The following is a 13034-nucleotide window of genomic DNA, read 5'->3' on the forward strand; positions in this document are numbered from 1 at the left end:
CTCATAACTATGAAACATTAAGTAGGAAACTTACAAATGAAACCAAGAATCTAATTGCTGAAAATATCAAGTTAAAAGAAGATGCTGAAAAATATAAATCCTTGGTAGATAAGTTTACACTTAGTTCTACCAAATTAAATATGATTCTTGATAGTCAAAAAGCTGTATATGATAAGGCTGGTTTAGGATATAAAACAAATAGGAAACAAAAATTCTTAAAGAACATTTTTGTAAAAGCTAAAAATGAAAATATTACTTGTCATTGCTGCAATAAATTAGGACATAAAGCATATGAATGTAACTATAGAAAGTCCAGTCAAAACAAATTAAGTAATAATCATAAGATTAAATTCAAAAAAGTTTGGGTTCCAAAAGGAACATCAAGTACTAACCCTAAAGGACCCAACATAGTTTGGGTACCTAAAGCTCTTTCTTGATCTTGATTGCAGGGGTGTCTTGCAGCTGATAAAGTGGAAAAACGATGGTATCTAGATAGCGGCTGTTCAAGACACATGACCGGTGACGTAGATCAATTTGTCACCTTGGAATCAAAGAAGGGTGGAGTAGTAACCTATGGAGACAATGGTAAAGGGCATATCATTGGAAAGGGTAAAATTTTCATTACTCCATCTATTTTTATAGAAAATGTCTTATTAGTTAAGGGTTTGAAACATAATCTGCTTAGCATAAGTCAATTTTGTGATAAAGGGTTTAAAGTCACATTTGAAGTATCAGTATGCATAATCACAAATCCTAAAGATAATAGCATTGTACTTGTAGGACAAAGGCAAAGAAATATTTACTTAGTAGATCTTCATGATTTAGGCAAGAAAAATGGATTATGCTTAATTACTAATGAAGAAGAGAAAAATGAAACCAGTTGGCTTTGGCATCGTAGACTAGGACATGCTAGTATGGAATTAATATCAAAACTAGTCAAGAAGGAATTAATAAAAGATGTGCCAAAATTGATTTTTGAAAAGGACAAAATCTGTGGACCATGTTCATTGGGAAACAAACTAAATCATCTTTCAAATCAAAGAATATAGTATCAACAACTAGGCCTTTTGAACTCATACACATGGATTTATTTGGACCCACTAGAACTGCGAGTCTAGGAGGAAAGAAGTATGGACTAGTTATTGTTGATGATTTTTCAAGATATACATGGGTTTCATTTTTGGCACATAAGAATGAAGCATTTTCAGAATTCTTGAAACTATATAATAATATCATAAATGAAAAGAAACTCACCTTAGTAGCAATTCGAAGTGATCATGGTACTGAATTTGAGAATCAATACTTTGAAGAATTTTTGTACTAAAAATGGTATTTCACATCAATTTTCAGCACCTAGAACGCCTCAACAAAATGGGGTTGTTGAAAGGAAAAATAGGACATTGGCAGAAATGGCACGCACGATGTTGTGTGAGTCAAATCTTCCAAAGTACTTTTGGGCTGAAGCTATAAACACTGCTTGCCATATTCTAAATCGAGTTTTAATACGACCTATAACCAAGAAAACTCCTTATGAACTTTGGAAGAATAAGAAACCAACTGCTAAATATCTTAGAGTATTTGGATTTAGATGTTTCATCTTAAACAATGGCAAGGAGGATCTACGTAAATTTGATGCCAAGTCAGATGAAGGTATCTTCTTAGGATACTCCACATCTAGCAGGGCATACAGAGTATTCAATAAAAGAACTCTTGTAGTGGAAGAGTCGGTTAATATTATATTTGATGAGTCTGATAGTGAGTCTGCTAGGAAAGAAAATATTGTTGATGATGATACAGAAATTATCGACTTTGAAAAGTTGAATATTGATGACGTGCCAATTCAAGATAAGGGAGATGATTGCGTGCCACCACAATCTCAAAACTTGCCAAAGGAATGGAGGTATGCATATGGACACCCTAAAGATTTAATCATTGGTGATCCATCTCAAGGGGTAAGAACTCGATCATCTCTTAGAAATTTAAATGATTATCTTGCTTTTGTTTCACAATTAGAACCTAAGACTTATGAAGAAGCTGAAAAAGATACTAATTGGATAAATGCCATGCAAGAAGAATTAAATCAATTCAAAAGAAGTAATGTATGGACATTAACTGAAAGACCAAAGCATAACTCAGTAATTGGAACAAAATGGATATTTAGAAATAAATTAGATGAAAATGGGTTAGTTATAAGAAATAAGGCTAGACTTGTAGCTAAGGGATACAATCAAGAAGAAGGAATAGATTTTGATGAAACATTTGCTCCTGTAGCTGGATTGGAGGCTATTAGATTACTTCTAGCATTTGCATGTTTCATGGATTTCAAATTGTATCAAATGGATATAAAAAGTACATTCTTAAATGGTTTTATTGAGGAGGAAGTATATGTAGAGCAACCTCCTGGTTTTGAGAATCATGAATTGCCAAATCATGTGTTTAGACTACATAAGGCATTATATGGGTTAAAGCAAGCACCTAGGGCTTGGTATGATCGATTAAGCAAATTTCTGCTTAATAATGACTTTAGTAGAGGAAATGTAGATAAAACACTATTTCTCAAAAGAAAGGACAAAAATCTATTAGTGGTACAAATATATGTAGATGACATAATCTTTGGTGCCACAAATGATACTCTTTGCAAAGAATTTGCTGATTTAATGCATGGAGAATTCGAAATGAGTTTGATGGGAGAACTAAGTTTCTTTCTAGGATTACAAATCAAACAAACTAAAGAAGGAATTTTTATTCATCAAACTAAGTATACAAAGGAAATACTAAAGAAGTTTGGGAATGAAAATCATAAGGGAGTAGGCACTCCAATGAATCCCACTAGTAAGCTAGACAAAGATGAAAAAGGGAAGAGTATTGATATTAAGCTTTATAGAGGACTAATTGGATCCTTGCTCTACCTTACAGCTAGTAGACCAGACATCGTATTTAGTGTAGGAATATGTGCTAGATACCAATCAGATCCTAAGGAATCACATCTAAGTGCTGTTAAAAGAATCCTTAGATATTTAAGAGGAACTACAAATATTGGATTATGGTACTCTAGAGACTCTTGTCTAGATTTGCTTGCATACTCAGATGCTGATTTTGCTGGATGCAAATTAGATAGGAAGAGCACAAGTGGCACATGTCAATTCTTAGGAAACAACTTAGTATCATGGTTTAGCAAAAAGCAGAATTCAGTGGCACTGTCAACAGCTGAAGCTGAATATATAGCTGCTGGTAGTTGTTGTGCTCAAGTACTATGGCTTAAGCAACAACTAGAGGACTATGGAGTTAAGCTAGATAATATTCCTATTAAGTGTGATAATACAAGTGCCATCAATCTTACTAAAAATCCGGTTCAGCATTCTAAAGCCAAACACATAGAAATACGATATCATTTTATTAGGGATCATGTGCAAAATGGAAACATATGTATTGAACATATATGCACTGAAAAACAATTAGCCGACATATTCACAAAACCATTGAGTGAAGATAGATTCTGCACGCTAAGGAGGGAATTAGGCATATATGATCCTTTTTATTGAAGAAATATAAAAGGGAGCAAGTAGTCTCATGATACATTCCTCCAATTTCTAAAAACTCATGAAACATGAGTCAAACTTGTCATCTATAGATTCCTTACTCATGTATCATTGTCCCAGAAAGAATTTATAAGGATTGGAAGCAAGAAAAATTTTTAGAAGCAAAAAGGAAGAGAAAAGAAAAAATTCTGCACTTGGGTTGACCCAACCCAGAATAGGGTCGACCCAACGTTGAGTCGACCCAAGAAAATTCTTGAGTCGACCCAACGTCGGGACCCCACTGTTAAAAGGGGGACCCGAGAGCTCTATTAGGGCACTGTTTGCCCTTGTCCTCTTCTGAATACTCTATTCCCCACTCTCTAAACTCCTCCAAATATCTCCAAACAGTAGTTACCTTAAGATCTTGGAGAAATGGGACCCAAAAGAGCTGTAGCCAAGAGATCCGGGAGAGTCCCACGGATCCAACGTGAGGAAAGACATGCTACGGAGCCATCTACAGTGTCTCCACAACGTGAGGCACGTGCCGAGCCACCTCCTCCTCCTTTCCCCTCAGTAATACTTGCAAGATTTGCGGGGAGACCAGTTACAACGGGGAGAAGGATCCATTCCGAGTTCTTTGATCAAGAAGGGTTCCGTTTGAGGGAATGGATCCAAAGGCAAGGTTGGGAGTATCTTTGCTCCCTAGATGTGATGATCTACCCCGGATTAGTTCGGAAGTTCTATGCCTTCCTTAAAACTGGAATGGGAGGGCTTATTTCGGAAGTTCGAGGAGTTAGGGTTCGAGTTTCCGAGGAGAGTTTGAGTGAGCTACTTCATCTTCCCTGCGAAGGAGCCACTCCAGAAAAGCCAGAAAACAAGATGAGAGCCCTGCAGTTGATAATGGAAAATGAAGACTTCGACTTTTCGGAGAAGGTAATAGCAAGCTCTCTATCTGCTGAAATGAGATTACTACTCAGTATTATAAATAGGATTTTATTTCCGAAGAGCGGGAGATTCGATCTCATCACAGAGCGAGATCTAGTAGTGATGGAGCATATTATTCAGGGTATTCTCCTGAATCTCTCGGCCATGATACTGAGGCAGATGAGGAAGGTGATCTGCAACTCCAGAGTATCCCTACCTTATGGTATGATACTCACTTTGATTTTTCGACAGCACGGCATATCTGTCGAGGGGGAGGTATCCAGGTATCTGCTTCATACTGATACATACACTGTACGGACACTTATACGTATGGGCTATGAGAAAGTGAACGGGCAGTGGGTTCATACTGGAGCAGGGATTCAGGGTGAGGCACCAGAGGGTGATGCACCAGATATTGGAGACCCTATCCCTGAGGATGAGGAGCATATGGATCATCCTACTGCACCTTCAGAGGCTGGACCATCGTTGTTGCCCAGATAGACAACCCAAGAGGGGGGGGGGGGGTGAATTGGGTTTTAAAATAATTTAGATAATTAAAACGATGTGGTTGACTAATTAAAAACTATTGCAAGTTATTTAATTAATGCTAAGTGCTGTGAGTGATGTGAGGGGAAGAAGAAGAGAGACAATCCAACACAAATACAAGGTTTTATAGTGGTTCGGAGCTAACTCTTGCTCCTACGTCCACTCCCCAAGTCTCACTTGGGAATTCACTATAACCCCCTTGGATTACAGCCGGTTGTTTTCCAAGCTCACAACCAAACTTGTTGTTTTACGAGCTCACAACGAACTCGGTCGGTTTTCCTAGGCTCACCGACTAGAACCGCCCCGATTGTTTTCCCGGGATCACAATCAAACCCTTACACACGTTGGTTTTAACTCGGCTCACCAACCAACCTCAATCCCCTTGATTCAATCCCCGATTAAACCAAGTAAATACAAGTTGCAGAAAGAAAACAGAAAATGAGCTTCTCAAAAAGCAGATGAAAACAATATGAATAATAAATGAAGTTAAGAAGCCTCAAACGCTTTTAGATTGGAGATGAGGAATGGCTTCTTAAACTTCTGGTCTCCTCTTGAAAGAGTAGTCGACTTGAATGCAGGAGAAGGAGGCTTTAATTGCTGGGAAGATGTAGCTGGAAGCAGTAAATGCAGATCTTCCTCTTTTTCGTTGAAGAGCACGTTGCAGAGCTTGAATGCTTGATTAGTTGGAGTGGAATGGTTGTTCTCTGCCTTGCTACAGTCCTCTGTGGCTATTTAAGCCAACCCCCACGGAAACTAGCCGTTAGAGTGCTTTTTCTGCCCGTTCTGCACACTCTGCGCAGCCTGACAATATGTCCGTTGGTGGGTTGGAGTCGACTCGCGCGATCAGGAGTCGACTCGGCTGTAGCGGGAGTCGACTCAAGCTTTTCCGGAGTCGACTCGGCAACTGTTCCAAATTTGAATTAAAGTTGCCTTCACGACTGGGAGTCGACTCGTCTTGACCCGGAGTCGACTCGCCAACTTTTGGAGCTGACTTGGCAATTTTGGAGTCGGCTCATCCACTGAAGTCCGTGGATCCAATTTTGAATTTTGTCCACTCGAGTCGACTCGATTGTCCTGGGAGTCGACTCGAATCTCAGAGCCCGAACTCCCGATCCTCTGTCTTTTGGCTCGTCCAGTCTTGGAGTCGACTCGAACTTCCTTGGAGTCGACTCGGCTCAGTTTCCGAAAGTTGGTCTTCTGCCTTTTGACGTGAAGCTATCTTGGAGTCGACTCGAGCTGTCTGGGAGTCGACTCGAATCTCAGAGGCAGTAACTTGGTTTTCTGTCTGTCTTGGGGTCGCGGTGTCTTGGAGTCGACTCGCGTATTGCGGGAGTCGACTCGAATCTCAGAGTCCATAAAAATGCTCTCTGACTTTTTCTTTGTGTTCCGCTGAGAGTCGACTCATGCTTTCTTTGGAGTCGACTTGCCAACCATTGGAGTCGACTCGCGTTCCACTGGAGTCGACTCGAATCTCAGACCCGAAAACTGCTCTCTGACTTTTCTGCCTGTGTCTGCTTGGAGTCGACTCTTACTACCCTGGAGTCGACTCGAGCTCGTGCCAGTGAACTTGATACGCTTGGAGTCGACTCGTGAAACTCGGGAGTCGACTCGAGTCTCAGACTTTGGTTCAAACTGACTTCTTAACTTATCCAAAAATTATGAACCAAGTCTTGAACCACTTAGACAGGATTTTCACTGAAACACTCAATTGAATTCATTAGTAATTAAAAGATATACTCAAATGCTTTGAGCTCATCAAAATCAAATAGGGTTATGATCAATCACTCCACAATCTCCCCCTTTTTGATGATGACAAAACATTGAGTATATGTAAAGTGAATTGCACAATGAACAATGAAATAAAATCCATAAATGAATTCAAATGTCTGGTAATTCAATTTATCCAAGCTTGAAAGGAGTGAAACAATAAATTTCGGAGTTAAAGCTCCCCCTTTCATTTGGAATTATATAAGCCTTCATATTATGCAGTCAATTGTTTGGCTTATATGTCATTAATGATTTAGCTTGATTAAAATTCAGATTCTTCCCCTCAACATATGCATTCTACTATGTTTTGATTCTCTGAATTTCCTTTTAATGCTTTGAAGTTTTTGAACTGAATTTTTTGTTTTTAGAGGAAAAATCTGTCAATTTGTTCTTGAGTAGGATTCAGCTAATCTCCGAATATCCCTTGAATAGATTCTGGAGATTACTCCATTAGGAGCCCCAAAAGAGAGATAATGAGCCTCGAGGTACCGAATCCACTTAGAACAAATTTGTGTGTGTTTTTAAGAGTTTATCTTTTTATTGATTTCCATTGATTTCTTTTACATATTTCATCCATATTTCTCCCCTTTTACATATTTTATACATATTTCTCCCCCTTTTTGTCATCATACCAAAAAGGAGGTAATCACACATAATCAATGGCACAACAAAGAAATCATCAAATGGCACATAATTGAAGAAAAATGCGGCTACTCATTGTATTAATTTGTATGTAAGTACATTTGAGCATACAATAAGTAAAGTAAAACAAGACAAAACACAAAAACATCTATGGCCTCCTCGAGGATGAGGCACCTCCTCTCGAGGATGTGGGTCCTCCTCTCGTGGATGTGGCTCCTCCTCTCGTGGATGTGGCTCCTCCTCTCAATCGGCTCTGCTCCATGAGAAGGGTGACTGCATCTGTAACATGGCCAAGCTGCGTGATAATAGACGTAGTGGCTCTGCTATGTGTAGTGGAGAGCTCAGTCACCGACGTCTGAAGCCCAGTCACCGACGTCTGAAGTGCATCCAGCTTGTCGATGAGTACATTCGACAAGCGCTCGGCCCCCTCGGTGGTGGTGTGCATGTCACGACCTATGTCCTCTCGCATCTGTCGAGTGGTACTCGTGACCTCACTCATGCTGTGGAACTGGGCCTGGACCAAACTCCGGACATTGTAGATCTCTTCCCGTACATGAGCCGTCATGTCAGTCACGGCTGTCAAGGAAGGGACCAACTGAGAAGATACGGGTGCAGGAGTGGGAGCAGGCACCGAGTCTCGGAGCTCCCGAAGCAGCTCATCCCTCACATCTCTGACTATCTCCTGTCGCAGCTCCCGGAGCTGCTCAGGATCAATCCGGACCTCCATGGATGGTGGAGCCGAGGAGGAAGGTCCGGCGGAGGTGGTAGGAGCAGGAGGAGTGGATGGAAGGTCTGGATGGTCTGAAAGGTCTGGGTAGTCGGAATCGGGCTCAGGACTGGGTGAAGGTCTGGTGGTCTGAGCGGTGAGGGTAGACTTCCTAACCCATACCCCCTCTCTCTTCCGAAACCCCATCCTGTGTAGGGTCCCCGCACGCGTGCGATCAGTCCATCGCAAAGCGCGAAAGGGCTCCCCCTCAGGAATGGGAACCTCGTACTCCCTAAAAAGAAGGGTGAAAATCATGCCGTATGGGAAGGTGAGCCTAGGTCTATCTAGGGGCTCACACATATACCTATAGATGAGTTTGGGAAAGTTGATCGGGGTGTCCTGAAGGATATAAAACATAAGAGCTAGGTCTCTCTCATTTACAAAATCAAATCTCCCTGTCTTAGGGAAGATGGACCTAGACAAAATACTCAAAAGGATTCTCACTTCAATCGGAAGTGAGCTAGCGGAAACCTCGTCTAGAGGTGATTGGGGTGGATGCCCTAGAACGGCCGTAAGGGCCTCAACACGGTCCTCGGGGTGTGTGGGAGCCACCCCTACGTGTGGAAGGTGGAGGATGTGGGCAATCATATCCTCCGTAACGAACAGAGGGACACCGGCTACTGTGCCCTCGATACCCCCATCTCCCCGATGGACGGTACCATAGAACTCTCTAACAAGGCCTGGATATGTGGGAAGGTCCAAAGTGAGGAAGTACTCTAGGCCCTGGGCTCTAAGCCTATCACCTATGGTGAACCCTTCCCGGGAGAGATAGTCGAAGTCGACATACCTCCCGGTGGTGACGGCCTTCCCGGCCAACGGCCTTGCGGGAACCGCCCTAGGCGGGGAACGAGCCGGAGGTGGTTGCCTCGCGGGATCGTGCCGCGCCTTGGAGCGCCGCTCGGGACCGGCCTCGGGTCGGGACCTCTTCCTAACTACGGTCTTACGCGGCATTTTGACCTAAAATGGGAGGAAAAAACCTAGAGGACGGTGAAGGACCGACGGAAAAGACTCGGAACCGACCGGGAATGACCTAGGAAGGGAGGAGAACTCAATGTCCGGCGAAGAATCGACGGGAAAATGGCTTGGAGACGATCGGGGACGACCTAGGAGTCGGCTCTAGGGCTTTTTGAATAGTGGCGGCTTGAAAGAAAAGTGTTTTCGAAACGACAAATCTAGGGTTAAAAAGTCGGATCCCGACTGCGAGTCGACTCCCCCTCTGCTGCCATCTTTGCGAGTCGACTCCCGCCAATGCGCGAGTCAACTCCCCCTTAGGAGCCGGCTCTGAAACTTACTCGAGTCGTCTCTAACCTTGGCACGCACCTAAAAATCATGCTATAATCGTGCCAAATGAGGGAAAATCACCTAATTAAGATCTGATTTGATGATCATTGAAAAGGAACTCTATTTTAACCACATTGTAATCATCAAAATCAATGAATCTAGTGGAAACTACCACTAGGATGGATCAATCACTCCTAATCCCCTCCTAAGCACACTAAACCTCTCTTCACTTAGGCGTTTTGTAAAAATATCTGCTAATTGATTATCAGTACAAACAAATTGGAGTGTCACATCACCATTCAATACATGATCTCTTATGAAGTGATGTCTTATCTCAATGTGTTTAGTTCTTGAATGTTGAATTAGATTTTTAGTTAGATTTATGGCACTTGTATTATCACAATTAATGAGAATTTTATCTTGTTTAATGCCATAATCTTCTAATTATTGTTTAATCCATAAGATTTGAGCACAGCAACTCCCGGCTGCAACATATTCAGCTTCAGCAGTAGACAATGCAACCGAGTTTTGTTTCTTGCTAAACCATGAGATAAGATTTTCTCCTAGAAATTGACACGACCCGCTGGTACTTTTTCTATCAAGCTTACATCTAGCGAAGTCTGAATCTGTGTATCCTATTAAGTTTAGGCTAGATTCTTTAGAGTACTATAGCCCTATGTTCTTAGTTCCTATTAAGTATTTAAAAATTCTCTTAACTGCAGCTAGGTGTGATTCTTTAGGATTAGCCTGATATCTAGCACACATGCACACACTAAACATAATATCAAGTCTACTTGCAGTAAGATACAGTAAAGATCCTATTATACCTCTATAAAGTTTTTGATCTACAGATTTACCTGATTCATCTTGGTCTAACTTGCATGATGAGCTCATGGGGGTGCTGATTGATTTGTTTCCCTCCATATCAAACTTCTTGAGCATCTCCTTGATATATTTGGCTTGATTGATGAAGATGCCTCCTTCTGACTGTTTGATTTGTAGCCCGAGGAAGTAGTTCAGCTCTCCCATCATGCTCATCTCAAACTCACTCTGCATCAAATCAGCAAACTCTTCGCAGAGGCGATTGTTAGTAGCACCGAAAATGATATCATCAACATAAATCTGTACTAATAACATATCTTTATTTTGCTTTTTCAGAAATAATGTTGTGTCTACATTTCCCCTAGAGAATTCATGTTCTAATAGAAATTTGCTAAGCCTCTCATACCATGCTCTAGGTGCTTGTTTTAAGCCATAAAGTGCTTTGTTCAGTTTATATACATGATTAAGGTATTGATGATTTTCAAAACCAGGAGGTTGTTCTACATATACCTCCTCATTAATATACCCATTTAAAAATGCACTTTTTACATCCATTTGAAATAGTTTGAAGTCCTTAGAGCATGCATATGCTAATAGTAGTCTAATCGCCTCCAGTCTAGCTACGGGAGCAAAGGTTTCATCAAAATCTATACCTTCTTCTTGATTATACCCCTTTGCTACTAGTCTAGCCTTATTCCTTATAACAATTCCATTTTCATCAAGTTTATTTTTATAAATCCATTTAGTACCAATAATTGGATATTCAGAAGGTCTCTCTACTAGATTCCACACTTTGTTTCTAGTAAATTGGTTTAGTTCTTCTTGCATTGCATTTATCCAATTTACATCATTTTCGGCTTCTTCTATATGTTTGGGCTCAAAGTGTGAAACAAAAGCTAGATGGTTATTCAAATTCCTAAGGGATGCTCTAGTCCTAACGGGTTGAGATGGATCATCTAGAATTAGTTCCTTAGGATGCCCATGAGCATACCTCCAAGCTTTAGTTAGCCCATGATCCACAATAGCCTCTTGGCTTGATGATTCTCCTTCAATCAACTTTTGATTATCATCTTGTAATCCCATCTCATCTATCTTTTCTTCAAGTATTTCAACATCATCATCAAAATTAACCTTCTTACTAGACGAGACGTCACTAGAGTCATCAAAAACAACACATATAGATTCTTCTATAACTAAGGTTCTTTTATTAAAGACTCTATAGGCTTTACTAGTTGTAGAATAACCTAAGAATATTTCTTCATCAGATTTAGGGTCAAATTTCCCTAGATTATCTTTCCCATTATTATGCACAAAACATCTACATCCAAAAACATGAAAATAATTAACCTTTGGTTTTCTGTTTTTCCACAGTTCATAAGGTGTTTTCTTTATAATGGGTCTCAATAGAACTCTATTTAGTATGTGACAAGAGGTATTAATGGCTTCTCCCCAAAAGTACTTAGGGAGGTTACTTTCACATAACATAGTTCTAGCCATTTTCTCTAGTGTTCTATTCTTCCTTTCCACCACTCCATTTTGTTGTGGTGTCCTAGGTGCTGAGAAATTATGGGTTATCCCCTTCTTACTACAAAATTCATTAAATGACTGATTTTCGAATTCGGTACCATGGTCACTTCTAATGGCTATGACTGAAGACTCTCTAGCATTTGTTACTTCCTTATGGAACTTCTTAAACATAGAAAATGCTTGATCCTTATGCACTAGGAACATGACCCATGTGTACCTAGAGTAATCATCTACTATAACTAGACCATATTTATTTCCACCTAGGCTTGTTGTTCTAGTTGGACCAAATAGGTCCATGTGTAATAATTCTAGAGGCCTAGAGGTAGAGACACATTTTATGGATTTAAAAGAGTTCCTAGATTGTTTGCCAAATTGACATGCTTCACATATTTTGTTCTTTTCAAATTTTAATTTTGGCAAACCTATCACGGAGTCTCTTTTAACTAGTTTAGTTATTGTGTCCATGCTTGCATGACCTAACTTACGGTGCCATAACCAACTAGCATCATTATCTTTAGTTTCATTTACAACTAGACATTGGTTATGTTTTGCAAGATCTTCTAGGTCTACAACATATACATTTCCACGTCTAATTCCTTTAAAAACTAAACTATTGTCATTAGGGTTTGTTATAATGCACAGTGATGGTTTAAACATAACATCATACCCTTTATCACATAATTGACTAATGCTTAATAGGTTATGCTTAAGACCATCAACATATCTAACATTATCAATAAAAGTAGAAGGGGTGATTTGAACTTTACCAATACCAATGATGTGACCTTGGTTGTTGTCTCCAAAAGTCACAGCACCTCCCTTCTTGGCTTCAAGGGTGAAAAATTGATCTTTATCACCCGTCATGTGCCTTGAGCAGCCACTATCCAAATACCAGCAGTTTTTGTTGACCTTGGCTGCAAGACACTCCTACACAAGCAAATCATGTCATCTTAGGTACCCAAGTTTTCTTGGGTCCTTCATGGTTAGTCAAGTTGGTTCCTTTTGGAACCCATACCCTTTTAATTTTCCTTTTTGTTTTACTTTTCCTATAGTCACATGCATTTGCCTTATGTCCGATAGTTCCACAACAAAAGCAGGTTATTTTCTTAGTTTTAGTTTCTCCAGCTTTAACAAAGAAGTTACTAAGAAGTTTTTGTTTATTTCTTGGTTTATACCCTAAACCCGCTTTATTAAATACTGCTCGTTGACTATTTAGTATCATGTTTAATTTTTCAGAACTA

This window comes from Phoenix dactylifera, chromosome 5, assembly GCF_051530095.1.
Source record: "Phoenix dactylifera cultivar Ajwa chromosome 5, Ajwa_hap1_PhDact_Kaust_v1.1, whole genome shotgun sequence".
Taxonomy (NCBI): domain Eukaryota; kingdom Viridiplantae; phylum Streptophyta; class Magnoliopsida; order Arecales; family Arecaceae; genus Phoenix; species Phoenix dactylifera.